The sequence below is a fragment of the Dasypus novemcinctus genome, chromosome 12 (assembly GCF_030445035.2).
Source record: "Dasypus novemcinctus isolate mDasNov1 chromosome 12, mDasNov1.1.hap2, whole genome shotgun sequence".
NCBI classification, from domain to species: domain Eukaryota; kingdom Metazoa; phylum Chordata; class Mammalia; order Cingulata; family Dasypodidae; genus Dasypus; species Dasypus novemcinctus.
In genome coordinates, this window is record NC_080684.1 from 15,335,191 (window position 1) to 15,349,898 (window position 14,708).

The 14,708-nt window shown below is 43.6% G+C and overlaps 1 protein-coding gene across 18 annotated transcripts in view; it reads right to left on the minus strand.

The window, feature by feature from the left end:
* Window positions 1-14,503, minus strand: part of SLC38A4 (solute carrier family 38 member 4) — a 69,118-nt gene extending 54,615 nt beyond the window's left edge. For 4 of the 18 annotated variants that reach the window (XM_071218796.1, XM_004470422.5, XM_004470424.4 and 1 more), the window contains exon 1: window positions 8,350-8,713. The gene's annotated coding sequence lies outside the window, so the exon portion shown is untranslated. Of the gene's footprint in view, window positions 1-8,349; window positions 8,714-13,401; window positions 13,900-14,363 lie in introns of those variants that run through there. The other 14 variants (XM_071218801.1, XM_058307872.2, XM_058307868.1 and 11 more) reach the window with 11 other exon arrangements.
* Window positions 14,504-14,708: the final 205 nt, after the last annotated feature.

Genomic DNA, 14,708 nt, shown 5'->3' on the forward strand with positions numbered 1-14,708 from the left:
TACTAAAACGTTTTCAGAGTCTTTCTGTTCCAGAACTTCAACAGAAGTTGAGCATCATAATTGCAAACCCATACTGCTTTGTTATAGGTAAACTTGCACATACCAATGCATTTTTTTAATTAGAGAAGTTGTAGGTTTACAGAAAAACCATGCATAAAATACAGAGTTCCCATGTACCACCCTATTATGAACACCATGCATCAGTGTGGTACATTTGTTACAAATGATGAAAAAACATCAAAACACTTTTATAATCCAGTGCCATTCTCATTTTATGGATTAGAGGTGCTGTCTCCTGCTTGCCAGCTCCCAGTGTGAGCCTAGAAATAATAACTAATTTGGATGCTTGAAATGGAAAAACTTCTGGTAACCTTTGATTAACCTACTAGGCCTACATGAGTAGATTATTTCTCAAGCCTGCCCCTTTGCCATGCAAAAACACATGTTTTCAACCCACGGCTTGAGAAGTGTTTCACAAGGCACGAGCTGCCTGCCCTTTTTGCACTGTTATAGCTCCCTGCCCTTAAACTGAAACCCAGTTCTAAGGAGTGACCCCAAAGTTCTTCTATCTCCCACGTCTTCCCACCAAAGCCCTTCCTCTCATCCATTTTACTTCCCTTTCCATTTTTCAGCTGCCACAGTTACTTCTCTTTTTCCTTTAATTATCCTCAACTGGACTCACTAGGAATTTATACGTATGATGTTAAATTCATATACCTTCAGAAAAGATACAATGAAGCAAATTCATATAAACTATGAGTTTTGCAGTTGAATAGGTAAAATTAAACAATTATTATCAAATAAATCACTTAAATATAGCATGAATAAAGTAATAAAAATTTATTATTAATAAAGGCTAAAATGCTTTCAAAAAGCACTTTCCTGTTCATATGGTTAGTGGAAGCACAGGTACCGAATTCTCTTATCTTTTCAACAGTTGAGCAGCATAAAGAGAAATAAGACTAAAAAGGTGTCTGGAAAGGTTTGCCTTTGCCTTTCGCCTTGGAGAGACGGGCCTTGGCATTCATCTGGCATTGCAGTATTCATCTGGCATTGCGGTAGGAAAGGCATGGAAGTGTGACCTTCATAACTCATCCTAGGATCTTTGTCTTAGGGAATAATCAAATGGTTTGGGTCTTGCCCTGTCATTCCACTTCTGCAAGTCTTCTGCCAGCTTTTATTTATTTACTATGATTATTATTTTTACTTTTAAAGATGCTTTAGATTATATAAATATTACATTAAAAGATAAAAAGGATTCCATATGCCCCCACACACTTTCCACATCAACGACATCCCTCATTAGTGTGGTACATTTGTTACAATTGATAAACACATATTGAAGCATTGCCACTAACCATGGATTACAGTTTACCTTATAGTTTATACTCTATCCTGCACAATTCTGTAGATTATGACAAAATATCCAATGTCTTCTGCCAGCTCTGAGTCGACTTCCAGGGACATGTCAATGAGTTCAGCCAGGCTAGTATTCTTTTTTTTTTTTTTTAAGATTTATTTTTTATTTATTTCTCTTCCCCCTCCCCCCATTGTCTGCTCTCTGTGCGCATTCACTGTGTGTTCTTCTGTATTCGCTTGTATTCTTGTCAGCGGCACTGGGAATCTGTGTTTCTTTTTGTTGCGTCATCTTGCTGCGTCAGCTCTCCGTGTGTGCGGCGCCATTCCTGGGCAGGCTGCACTTTCTTTCGCGCTGCGCGGCAATCCTTACGGGGCGCACTCCTTGCACGTGGGGCTCCCCTACGCGGGGGACACCCCTGCGTGGTGCGGCACTCCTTGCGAGCATCAGCACTGCGCATGGGCCAGCTCCACACGGGTCAAGGAGGCCCGGGGTTTGAACCCTGGACCTCCCACGTGGTAGGCGGATGCCCTATCCCTTTGAGCCAAATCCGCTTCCCAAGCCAGGCTAGTATTCTTAAGAAAGGCAGCTTAGGCAAGTCACAATACCTAGGAAGCACCTCTCGGTGAGTCAAATCTTGATTCACTCCAAACCATTTCACGTTTCATTTTAATATTATTATATGATGACTTTTTAAGGTTAAAGGTAGATTATTTTTAGGCAAACCAGATTTGCAGAATGAGTACAGTGTTGCTTAGACATGATTTTCTGATGATGCTTTCCTCAAGTAGCGTAAGATAGGCCCCCAAAATCAAATGTCTCATTAGTTAGCTTCGAAGATGAAGTACATTTTTATTTCTTATTATGTATGGAAAAATTAAGAGTTATAAAAAGTAGGCAGAATAATATAATGAGCCTTCATGTAGGCATTGTCTTGTTTCAACAATTATCAACCATGACCAATTATATCTCATCTAAACCACCAGTCCCCCACTCCTAGTATTTTATCACAAATTCCAGATTATCATTGCATGGCAAATATTTCTATGTAGATCAATAATAGAAAAGTACTTTTTAAAACAGTGTCATGGGGTACAGTCTTTCAAATCAAGACAACACCTACTACTGACTGGCTATGTCTTGCAATCTGAGAGATAGCTGAGCAAGCACCTCTGAATGAGTGCATCAGGGTGCATTTGGAAACCTGATTGAAAGGGCATGCCAGCCAGCTCCTTTCAGGAAGAAAGAGATAAATTGTGGCTAGTAAGAAGATGTTTGGACTAAATTAGGCAATATGTAGTCTCCACAGACTCAAGGCCACCAGGCACCGGACCAATGAGGAACAGTTTATGTTTAAAAAGGAAAACAAATTTATAAGGGTGAGATTGAGAAAGCAAAATATTGGAATTTGAGAAATACATTTTAAAAGTGTGTAAATCAATGAATTTCTGAATATGGGCAACTCTATAGAACAAACAAGTAGATTTGTTCTATAAATAAATTGCAAGAGAAAATAAAAAGAAATGAGGGGTGGTCGAATGTATGAATTAAAAGACTGGAGAGACATATCAACCAATGAATGTGTGAACCAAGTTTGGAACCTAATTCAAACAAACTAAGGGTAAAAAGAAAAGACAGAAAGACAATCAGGGATATTTGAACACCCCTGGATATTCGATAATACTAAGGAAATGTTGGTTTTTTTAGATATGATAATGATATTTTGGTTGTTCTCAAAGAGTTCTTATCTTTATGAGATACATACTGAATTATTTATGGATGAAATTATATGATGACTTGGATTTGATTTGAAATAGATTAATAATGATTGTGGGGGCGGCAGAGTTGGCCCAGTGGATAGGGCGACCGCCTACCACATGGGAGGTCCGCGGTTCAAACCCTGGGCCTCCTTGACCCGTGTGGAGCTGGCCCATGCACGGTCCTGATGTGTGCAAGGAGTGCCCTGCCACACAGGGGTGTCCCCAAGTAGGGGAGTCCCACGTGCAAGGAGTGCACCCCGTAAGGAGAGCCGCCCAGCGCGAAAGAAAGTGCAGCCTGCCCAGGAATGGCGCCACACACACGGAGAGCTGACACAGCAAGATGACACAACAAAAAGAAACACAGATTCCCGTGCCGCTGACAACAACAGAAGCGGACAAAGAAGACGCAGCAAATAGACACAGAGAACAGCCAACCGGAGTGGGGGTGGGGGAAAAATAAATAAAAATAAGATCTTAAAGAAAAATAGTGATTGTGTTGGGAGTAGTAAAAGGTGTAAGTATAGATGAAGCCAGACACTGGATGAAGATACTATTCTATCTACTATTCTATCTACTTTAGACTCTCCCTGACAGAAATATCCCTTATTAAAAGTTTGTATGTTTCCTAGTTTAGAACTACTACATACACTTTCCTTGATATCCCCCCAAAAAGTTTGAAAGCAGAAGGAAGATACTAAAAATTACTTCAAAGGTCCAGAACTTTCTATGAACTCATACTTTTGAGTTTTCCCATCATAGAAAGCATTTACAATGATGACCCTGAGGCACTCAGATATCTTGAAAAATTGAACCATGCTCAGTAAATTTTTTGTTTTAAAATGAACCTTACTGCATTCTAATTCTTTGAAAATCAACAATCCCTGGCAGGTAAACTAATTTCCTTTTAACCAGGACACTACATTCCCTAACCACGTAACCAGGGTTTTTCTCTACTCTCAGCTAGGCAAGTGGGGAATTTCGAGCAGAGTTTCTCTTTTCTGTGCCTGTGAAATTTAAACACGTTCATGTGCATGTGTAGTTAACTAAAAAGTCCTGTTTTGGAGGCATCTGGGGTGGGAGAGGTTGCTGCTTGGAAACACAGGCATAAAGCATTCCGATAACTTAAACTAGTCATTATACTTAGGGTGCAACCCCAGGAACAGGTTACTATCAGAATCTGTGTGTGACTGCACCTTTTACTCAAAACCCAATCTACCTTACTGTTCTGTGTATAATTGCATTCGTGGTCTAAAGGCAACATTTTTAGACCTGTAATTCAAAATACAAAAGGGGTTTGTTTTAGCCATTGATGATAACGAAAATCATGCTACAGTTTTACCCTTGATTTGATCAAAGCTCTGTTTTCAGTGAAATAGCAATCAGTTTGTAGGGGAATGTCAGAAAACCTAACCATTTAGTCTTAGGTAGATCAAACAACCAGCTGATTCATTAAAAGTTTCACTTTTCTAAGGGTACAGGTTGTATCTGTAAATAGTTTCAAGGATAGATGACTAACCATTAGATTATTTTAATCACTCTTTGAAGCCAATATCTAGCATTTGTTCTCTTCTTTATGGAAATTCATCCATTATTTGATTATCTCTTACCAAAAATGAAATCTGTGCCAAGCCACACATTATTTCTATCAGACCTAAGAAAGGAAGACTCTTTTTGTCTTAATCTATTTGTGTCCAAACCCAGTGGGTAGGAAACTGGAAATTCTCTGGTCCTGGTTGATAGGAGTAGAGGGACAGCAAAGGGTTGAGAGACCTAGCAGAGCTGGAACAGTGAAGTTCTGTGGTCTGCATCTCCCACTCAGGACGTAACCTATTTTGTTAAAGTGTGAAATATCATTTTTTAAGGTTTTTATATTAACGATCAGATAACTGGTAGTAATAATAAAAATTGTTAATGAAATCTTACCGTGGGCCCAGTGCTGTGCCAAGTACATCACATGTATCACATCTGCAAGATCCACCCCTGTGGGGTGGGTATTATTATCCCAGTTTTAAAAGTGAAGCAACTGAGGATTATCCGAAAGGTCAAGTCATATACCAAAAGACAAATAGCTCTTGAGTGAGTGGCTGAGCCAGGACCCAGAGCTCATGCTGCTAAGGATTCTCCAGCACTGTCGGGCACCTACTTTGTGTTGGACACTATTAATAAAAATAGGAGCCCTATCTTCAAGAACATTTGGAACTGAACTGTAGAACTCATTATGAGACAGAGCAATTAGAGCTGGTTTCACAGAGGAAGAATGAAATGACTTCAGAGAGAGTTTCAGTAAGAACTGGGATCACAAGTTTGGCCTCAGTAATAAAACAACAAGAGTCTACTTGAGCTAAAATGGAATGTTTGGGTAAAGTCTGGCTGAGGTTGACCTTGACTGCCAGGTTGAGGAGTTTGAAGTTTATGGAATTCTGCTATAAAGAACAAAGCATTATTTTTATCTTTCTTTAGTGTGTGGATACTGCTATCGTATTACAAGATAGTTTGAAACTAATTGTACAGCTAATGCTTGTTTTTTTTCTGCGTTGATATGTTATATGAGGCATTTTTAGTTTTCTTTTTCTTTCAGAAAAACTATTTCTCTCTTTAAAGAAAAAGCTTTTTTTAAAAAATCCCATCATCCCTCAAAAAACAAAAAAAAAACACAATGCCTTCAATGTTGGTGACCATAGTCAATATATTTACATTTCAGATCGCACCCTTGTAATGACTGTCATCATTAGTCAAATAAGTAAACAGCATAACATAAGGGAGGAAAACAAAATTCAGTGGGTCTTTTGTTTGCCCCCTGACTTTCAGCAGTGTTCACTTCCTGAAGATGACAGAGTGGAGTTATCTGCCCTACCACATGTGCGGGGCCTTCACGGTGCACACGTACAGAAGGCATGACCCAGAAAAGCCTGCGAAGTGAGAGGAGATAGCCAATGTTGACTCAAAATAAAAAGTCAGAAAGACAGGATTTTGAGAGATTTGGAAGAGTAGCGTTAGCAATAAAAGGAGTTATAAATTATCTTGCTATAACCATCCTTCGTAAGTTTAGACTTTAAAATCGGCACCCCCTATCTTCTGTCCTTTTACAGGTTTAGGGCTAATGAATATTTTTCTGGCAACAGAAGTCAATAATAAAAATTGAGATTTAGGGCCATGCATTCAATAAGACTCAGGTCTAGTCAGGGCTCCAAACTGATACTTTTATTCTGTGAGTTGACAATATGTCTCTGAAAGTCCAAAATGTGGAATTCTAAAAACTGGCATGGGTTTTTACAAACGCTTGAAGATCATAAGGGATATTTTGTTTTCCTTCTCTTTGGGAGGAGGTGAGGCATGAGATAGAAAGTTCTCCAGTAGAGGCTGGCTACCTAGACCTAACTCTTCTAGGTACTATTCAGAAAGGATCCATTTCTCTTAGCCAGTTACAGTGTCCACTTTCCAGGGTCCCCATGATTTGGGCATTCAGGTGGAGAATAACAGTCTTGTTTTAAATCTGATTTGATGGGAGCAGATGTAGCTCAAGTGGTTGAGCGCCTGCTTCCCATGGACAAGTTCCTGGGTTCAATCCCTAGACCTCCGAAAAAAAACTGATTTGAAGCGACCTCTGGGAGGTGCTCCTCTCCTAGTGGGTAGGGGTGAAAGGCCAGAATAAGTTAATGCTGACAGTCCCGTCTCAGGACTGGACATCCTGCTCTTGACAGTTGCCATTGGGCTAAAAATGTTGTTTTGCCTCTAGGTAATGCCTATCAAACTGCAGAGCCACTCGCTGTCCTTTCCAGCTGTCCCTCTGCCCTGAATGTCATTTAAGTGACTGGACATAGCTGGCAGGGAATTTCCTATTGCAGTCACTTTTTTGTTATTAGTTTCAAGACACCTAAATTGTCTTAAGAACATGTAAAAACCACAGAATAGATTATCATATGGATGTGAAACTTTAAAAAAAAAGATTTTATGCTTTTTGTCTAAATATATGCCTTTTCCCTGCCCTATACTTTTTCTCTTTTCCAGTCCTCCAATGTTGACCTGTTTTAACAGAAGGTATAGTTTATACATCCTTTTGCCTTATCACAAAGAAATGTTATTTTGAAAAGAAAAATTTATTCAAATTTAGCCCTCATACTTTTCGCCTCACCAAGAGACCTCAGCACCTCTTTAATCCCACTGAAATTCTAAATAAGTATAGTAATTGAGACAAATATACTGTTAAATATAGTCAACAAACAAGAATACCACTGAGAAAAAAAAGACGTGGATGACCTATTGATACACACAACATCTTGAATGTATCTCAAGAGCATTAAGCTGAGTGGGAAAAAATAAATCTCACAAAGGTCCCATATTATATGATAGAATATCCTCAAAATGACAAAATCATGCCATGAAAAACAGATTAGTGGTTGCCAGGAGTGGGGTGCAGCAGGTGGGTATGACTGTGAAGGGGCAGCACAAGGCAGAGCTTTGTGAAAACGGAAGTCCTGCATCTCAGCTGTGGTGGTGGTTACACAAATATATATATATACGCACATATATATATGATAAAGAGACATAAACCTGTACATATACCTTGTACCAGTTTCAATATCCTGGTTCTGACATTGTATTATAATTATGTCAGAGGTAGCCATTGGAGACAACTGGATGAAAGGTATATGGGTCTTCTCTGTGCACTTTTGCAACTTCCTGCAAATGTATAATTATTTCAAGATAAAAAGTTTAAATATAGATAAGTCACGCAACAAGCAAGTGTAATTAAATATAACCTAGCTGACACATGCCAAAAAGGCATCCGATATAAGAAGGGGAACAAAAGTGAGCTGTGACTAAAGAAGTGCTTCAAAAGGCAAGAAGGCATTAAAGAGTGACAATCTGTTCTCAAGACTATTTAAAACAGCTCCATCAATGAGGTGCTCAACCTTTGGATTACTTTCAGGCATTCAGAAAGTGACATTGGCAACACGAACGCTTTCTGGTGGATCTCTCTAACAGCCAGGTAACAAGTTCCTCCCATTTGGAAAAATTCCAGAAAACGAGAGCACAGCTGCCACGCGGAAAACGTGGCCGGGCCTCACCACGGCGCGCGCGGCCCGGGCCTGCCTCCCCAGGGGCTCCTGCCCTCTCCCTTCCTTTCTCAGTTCTGTGCTACGCTTAGTTTTCACTGCTCCTTCCCAGTTGGTCTCACTCGCCCCGCTCCTCTGGTAGCTCCCCCCCCAGGTCGCAGCCAGGCGGGCAAACCTGAGCGCGGCGCGGGGCTCCCGGGGGCGGCGGCCTGCGCGCCCCCTGCGCGCGGAGGTGCGGCTCCTGCTCCCGCGACGCGCGCACGCCCGGGGGCCGCGGGAGCTGCTGTTCGGCGGCCCGCACCGAGCTCCCGGCCGCGGCCCCGCCAACTGCCGGCCAAAGGAGCCTCTGCGTGAATTACATCTTTTTTTTTTTTTCCTTCTTTAACATTTTTATAGTACTGCGAGTGTACCCAGTGTTATACAATTATGCCAAAGCAAAGAGCCAAGTCCCCTCCCGAAGAGTCTGCTGTGTAAAAGGGGCGAAATGACGCAAGGCAAAATGACAGGACAAACAGGGTAGATAGAGAAACCTACGCAGGAAAGATAAGGTACAATCAATAAGATTTTCGATGGAAAAAGAAAAAAGGAAGGACTAGATTAGGGCCCCAGATCCTCACTGTAGAAATTAGATAGAAACATTTGCAATAATATCAATAGTAATAACGTTTTTTACTGAGTGCTTATGTGCCATGCAGGATCCTCACAATAGATCTGTAAGGTGGGCACCGTAAGTATAACGAATTGGAAAACCAGGGTTTCTTTTAGCTGTTTAACTTAATAAACATATCTAGGCTCCTTTAATTCTGATAAAATTATTCTGAGGGATTTTACAGGGGAAGAAAATAAAGCATAGTTCCAAGCTACGAAACTTGCTCAAGGTCATTTGGCTAGAAAAATGGCAGAGCGAACTTTGAACCCAGGAAACCCAACTCTGGAATCAGGATCTTAATTATGATGATCCTGGCACTGGGATTTATATCCACACAGCCTGACCTTTGAGCCTGCACTGTTAATCATGTGCAATAATTTAATTTTAAAAATATTTGCATTAACTGTGACAAATGACCCAAAATCATTTTGCAAAGACTTTGATAGTGCAATGAAAAAGTGTTTATTTGAAGAAAAAAAATACTATTTTTTTAAAAAAGAAATAGATTTTCCTTTACCCATTCATTCAACAAACATGCCCTGAGTGTTTGTGCCAAGAACTATGTGAGGCACCAGGACTACAGCAGTGAACAAAACAGACAAAAATGAGAGGAAACAAGGGCATTGGAAAAGATACTCATTTTAATGACGGATACACACTAGATTTATCTGGAGTGATGAGGGTAAAGAGCTCATAGGAAACACGAGAAGGCTTCATCTCTCTGTTATCCAGGGAATGACATTATTCTGAGTTGAACTATCCTGCACGAATATTCTTTAATCCTTTTTTATTTCTTTTCATTTCCTCCTTTCATTCATTTTAGTTATGACAGAGGAAAAACACACACAAGCATTTAATAGGGACAATGATTAACATTTCAAATGATGCTTTGGGTAGTGGAAGTAATAATGATGATAATAATAGCAATCACACAGTGCTTACAATGTATCTGGCATTGGTCTAGGCATTTTACATGTATTAACTCATTTAATCCTCATAACAAGCTCCTGAGGTAGGTGCTATTTGGCCCAATTTTATAGATGAAGAAACTGAAGCTCAGTGATATTAAGAAACTTGCCCAAAGACCTAAGGCTAAAATGTGGAGGATTTAGTCTACTAATTGAAATTAGGTTTTGGATTATTTGTAGATTCCATTTACCCTTTGAGTTCCCTTCCTCGTAACAGTATGATTAAAGAGTATTTTACAAATGTGGATATGGTGAATAGGCATGCAGATATCTGAGCCTGGAATGAAAAGAGTTTAGATTTTGAAGCTTGTTATTTGGAAGCCTACCCAAAACCAGACTCTTAACTGGCATGAACATCTAATAAGGAAAAAGGAGGGCTATATTTGTTATTGTCACTCATTCCCTGCTTCACCCTTGTTTTGTTGTTTTTTTTTTAAATACATGTTTACTTCCTGGCTCCTCTACAATACACTTAGATAAAAAAATAAAACCATTAAAAACTAAGGATAGAAATCTCCCAGTCACCTACCCCCCACAAACACACACATAAAACATTGAAGAGATTTATGTGGATGTATAGATTGTATCTATGCTAAAATAGAATATCCCCCTGAGAAGCAGAAAAATAGTTTGGTTTTCTTATGCAGAGGAAAACAAAGCCTGGTATTCCCATTTAAGCACCAGTTTAAATCCCTAACAATATAAGGAATCTGAAAAGGTACAATGGTCTATTATGGGGCCATAAAATAATAAAAATGTATTGCTAATTCCTGCATTCAGTCATTTTGCTTTGTAAGTGAGCACAGGTCACTCATAAAATCCCAGGGAGGGTGGAGCTATGGGACACTTGCCAGGCAAGTACCTCCCTAAACACTTCCTTTCCTACCTTCTTCCCTTGCATTCTCCACTCCCACCTTACAGAACTCTTAAATCCTCAATTCTCCTTTCTGTTTAGGCTGGTCTCTCTCATGAGAGTACTTCAATTCTTTGCCTGGCTAACTTTTATTACTGCTTCAAAACCTAGCTCAGGATCACCTGTTCTTGAAATGTTCCCTGACCCCTTTCGCAAGCCAGATTAGGTGCCAGAGTGCTCAAATCTGATTTTTCCCTGGCCCTTATCAGGCTGTCGTGCAACTGTTTGCTTATTTATTTTCTCCCTCCCACTAAACTAATTCACTTATTCAACAAACATTTATTGGACACCTGGTATTGGCTCAGTACTGTGCTAGGCGTTGGGGAGAGAGGAATAAAAGAGACTCCCTAGTATGGGAAGGTAATGATATTCAATAATCGTGTGTGAGATGAATGAACGGAATTAGATGATATGCTCTATGAGGGACTTGGTTCTAATGCCAGCACCATCACTTAATGTTGTTCCGTTCTTTTTCCTTATTCACTCTGGGCTTCGATTTCCTCTCCTATAAAATGGAGGTAACAATGCCCACAGCCTGGAGTATTGTGAAGACTGAATGAGATTCCCATAGGTAGAAGCTTGGCACAAAGCCTGGCTCTTGAGTCTTCCTTTCCCTTCTTCTGTCTCTCCCCTACTTCTACCCCTTGCCCTTCCTGTAAGATGTTATTAGGGCGGGTATTTCTTAAAGAGCTGGATATATTCCATTGTGGCATGCAAGATGGTTTCAGGTAGCATATGGAAGCACATTATTAAAACTTGTATTAGTTATGTAATTATTTTGATATATATAAAATATGTAACTATTTTACATAGTTATAAAACCCCATTAAACCCCACTAAAGTCTTAATTCTACAGAAATGGTTGCTTTGTATATGTAAGTTTTTTTAAAGAGAGTGATTGAATTTTTAAAAATATTTTAAATATTAATAAATAAGTACAAAGAATGAAACAAAAAAATGAAATTGATAGTATAGATGCCTGACAAACACTGCAGAAATGAAAGGCAAAGACAATGACATAAAAGAAGAAAAATATTTAACACAGAAATCTACAAGCTGCTATATTTATTATACTTGTCCTCAGCTTTGAAGAAACTGACATGTAACCATAGGGTACTAGTGTTTCTCAAACACCACTTTTAACAAATCCATTCCTGGGGCTTTAAGGCCTCAGAGTTGTATGATTGCATGGCCATGATTTTACTCTCTTAGGAGAGGATTAGCCTGTAAAAAACTAAGAAGTCAGCTTTGGCGCCTCACACGTCACTTGGCTGGCTTTGGCCATGATAAACCACAAAGTGAAATAGAATTGTTCATTTACATTTAAGAGCTATTAATGCCCAAATGGAACTTCCAAAAATATTTCGCCTTTCCCACACTGTTGTACCTCCATTTCCTGATTAGCAAAATGGTAAAACAATCGAAACTATCTCATAAGGTTCTTAAAAGGGTCAAATGTCAATATAAGGGAAACACTTAGTAACGTATAAGGAACATAATAGCGCTATGTACCTGAGAGAGTCCTCGTCGTCGTCATCATAAATCTAGTCAACACTAGTCCCTTAGGGCACCTAGCCCTGCAGAGCAGCTCGCCTCCCGTCCCTGCAGCTTCCAGTTATTTATCCCCTTACACCAGGCTGTTTGTTGCTTTGTCATAAAACCAGCCTTCTAAAAACTTCCTGTCTTTAAACACAGTAATTTGGGAAGAGGGGATAGTCTCTTCGGTGTCTCTCTCCCTACAAACTTCTACCCAGAACCCAGATTTTCTGAAGATGCATTTGTTAGAATTTGAGAGAGGCTATAGCGGACACACACACACAAACACACTGGTTGTGCTGCATAAGGAGCGTCTCTACCAATCCCCCTACTCTTTAGAAACCATACGACATGGCATGATTTCTCTCCCCCTCCCCCCCCCCCCCACCCAGACGTGAAGGTCTATTAAACGGCTCTAACCAAAGTTGACACAAACCCAACCCATCGCCTCGCTCCCTGGCTCTGGAACTGGAGTGTTCTTTTAGCGATCTGGGTGTGGGATGCTCTTTCTCCAAGAGAACACAATTTAGGAATGATTACGTTTGAGCTGCCCAGAAACAAATGAAGATGGGTCCAGGTAACACGTAGGCGCCCCAGCCATCCCTTCAGAGGGAGAGCGCGCGCTGCCAGGTCAGGGCGGCGAGCCTCGGGGGCGAGGGCCCCGGAACCGCGACGCGAACTGCCGCGCTGGCGTCCACGTGCCTCGCCAGGGCCGCCCGCAGGCCCCCGTCCCTCTTTTCCAGGGCCTACGATTACCCTAAAACGGAAAACTAGAACCAAGAAGAGCCTTGCTCTAGCGAAGCCAGGCCCAGGACTTGAAAGGCCCTGCCGAGCACCGGGGCTCCGGGCCTCCCCGCCCGCCCTCGCCGGTCGCCCGCTTGGCTCGCGCCCCTCGGGGAACCTGGCCAGCAGCCCCGAGCGCATCTGCTCGGATTCCGGCGCGCAGACAAGGGCGCTCTCTCCCCTCGCTCTGCGGGGTCCCCAGGGCAAGCTAAGGGGCCCCGGCGCCTCCCCGACACCGGCCGCCCCCACCCCAGGGCGCAGGGCCCGGCCCCGCCACCTCTCGGCGGAGCGCCTCGGGGTGCGCGCGGCCCCCGGCGCGGCGGCTCCCCACTCCCGGCGCTCACCCCGTCCTCCCGGGGCCCTGCGCGCTGCAGCTACCTGTTCCCCTCCTTTCATTCATTCTCCGCTCGCCTCTTCATTCTCCCGCCCGCCCTCGCCCTCTCCGGGTCCGGGCTCTGATCGCGTTTTGCCTCCGCTGTAGGCTGCTCGGCTCCATCTCTTTCCCGCCTCCCTGCCGCCCCTCCCTGTCGCCGGGCGAGCTTCAGGCCCCCAGTCCCACCGCGCGGGACGCCGGCCTCCGCACGCCAGGGCCGTCCTTCCCACCTTCCACCCCGAGGCGCCAAGGCAGCCCCAGTCACACTGCCTTCTCCCTCCTCCTTCCCCAGGCAGACTCCGCGGGGACCCCCGGCACGGAGACCCCACGCGTGCTGGCCTCCCCTGCCGCCCAGCTGTCAGCGACGACGGATCTATTTTAAGCCCACACCCCGTGTCCCCGCCCCGAGGGCCCGGGCGCGGGTCCCGCGACTCGGGTGACACCTCGCCAGCGGGATCCCGAGCTGGCGCGCAGCCAGCTTCCCCAGCAGGGTCGGGGCCCCTCGGCTGGGCAGGCGGGGCGGCCCCAGCGGTGCAAGGCGGTCTCCGCTGCACCCCACGCGAAATCCAAGCGCCGAGGGAATCCCGGGGCGCGGGGCCGGGTAACCCCGCACCCTGCCGCCTTCCCGCCCGCGCGCCCGGGGACTAGGTCGCCTTAGCACCATCACCTCTGCCAGGCAAGAGTCACACAGGAGCTCTCCCAGGCTCTTTTCTCTCCATATGCCTAGGTTGGCTTAATTCCTAGTCAGGACGGCCACGAGCCAATAACAACCTGTCCAAAGCGTGATCCTTTGGAAAATAATAATAGTCAGGGACTAGCAACACGTTAGAGCCACAGCACCGAACTTCAGACGGCTGAGAGAAGAACACGTGCGTGTGTCCCGGCGCACACTCACAAACACCCCCCAGGCTGGGAGCCAGCCACGGGTCTCTTAAGTCTACAGGAAAACGTAAAAAGCTTCACTCACCCGCCTCTTTCTCTACCCTCTCCGGATTGGGATCCCCGGGAAGGATCGGAAAAGGGTGGCCTGAGATACCCTCCTTTCTTTTCTTTTCGCCTCTCGGGAAGAGTGGAAATTTCCGTCATGTGATAGGGGCAGCATCCCCCGTGTCGCATTGCCAGCGGACCCTCCCTTCGAGCGCAGCCACCAATCGCCGGGCGGCAACCGGAGCTGCGAACAGCAGCATCCTCCCAGGTGGGGCTGAGCTGTCCAGCCGTCCCCCAGGAGCGACGCCTGGAGCTGCTCGCTCCTTCCTGGGTCCCCGCTAACAGCGAAGATCCTGGTGTCAGCTTTCGTCAGTTGGGTTTCTCC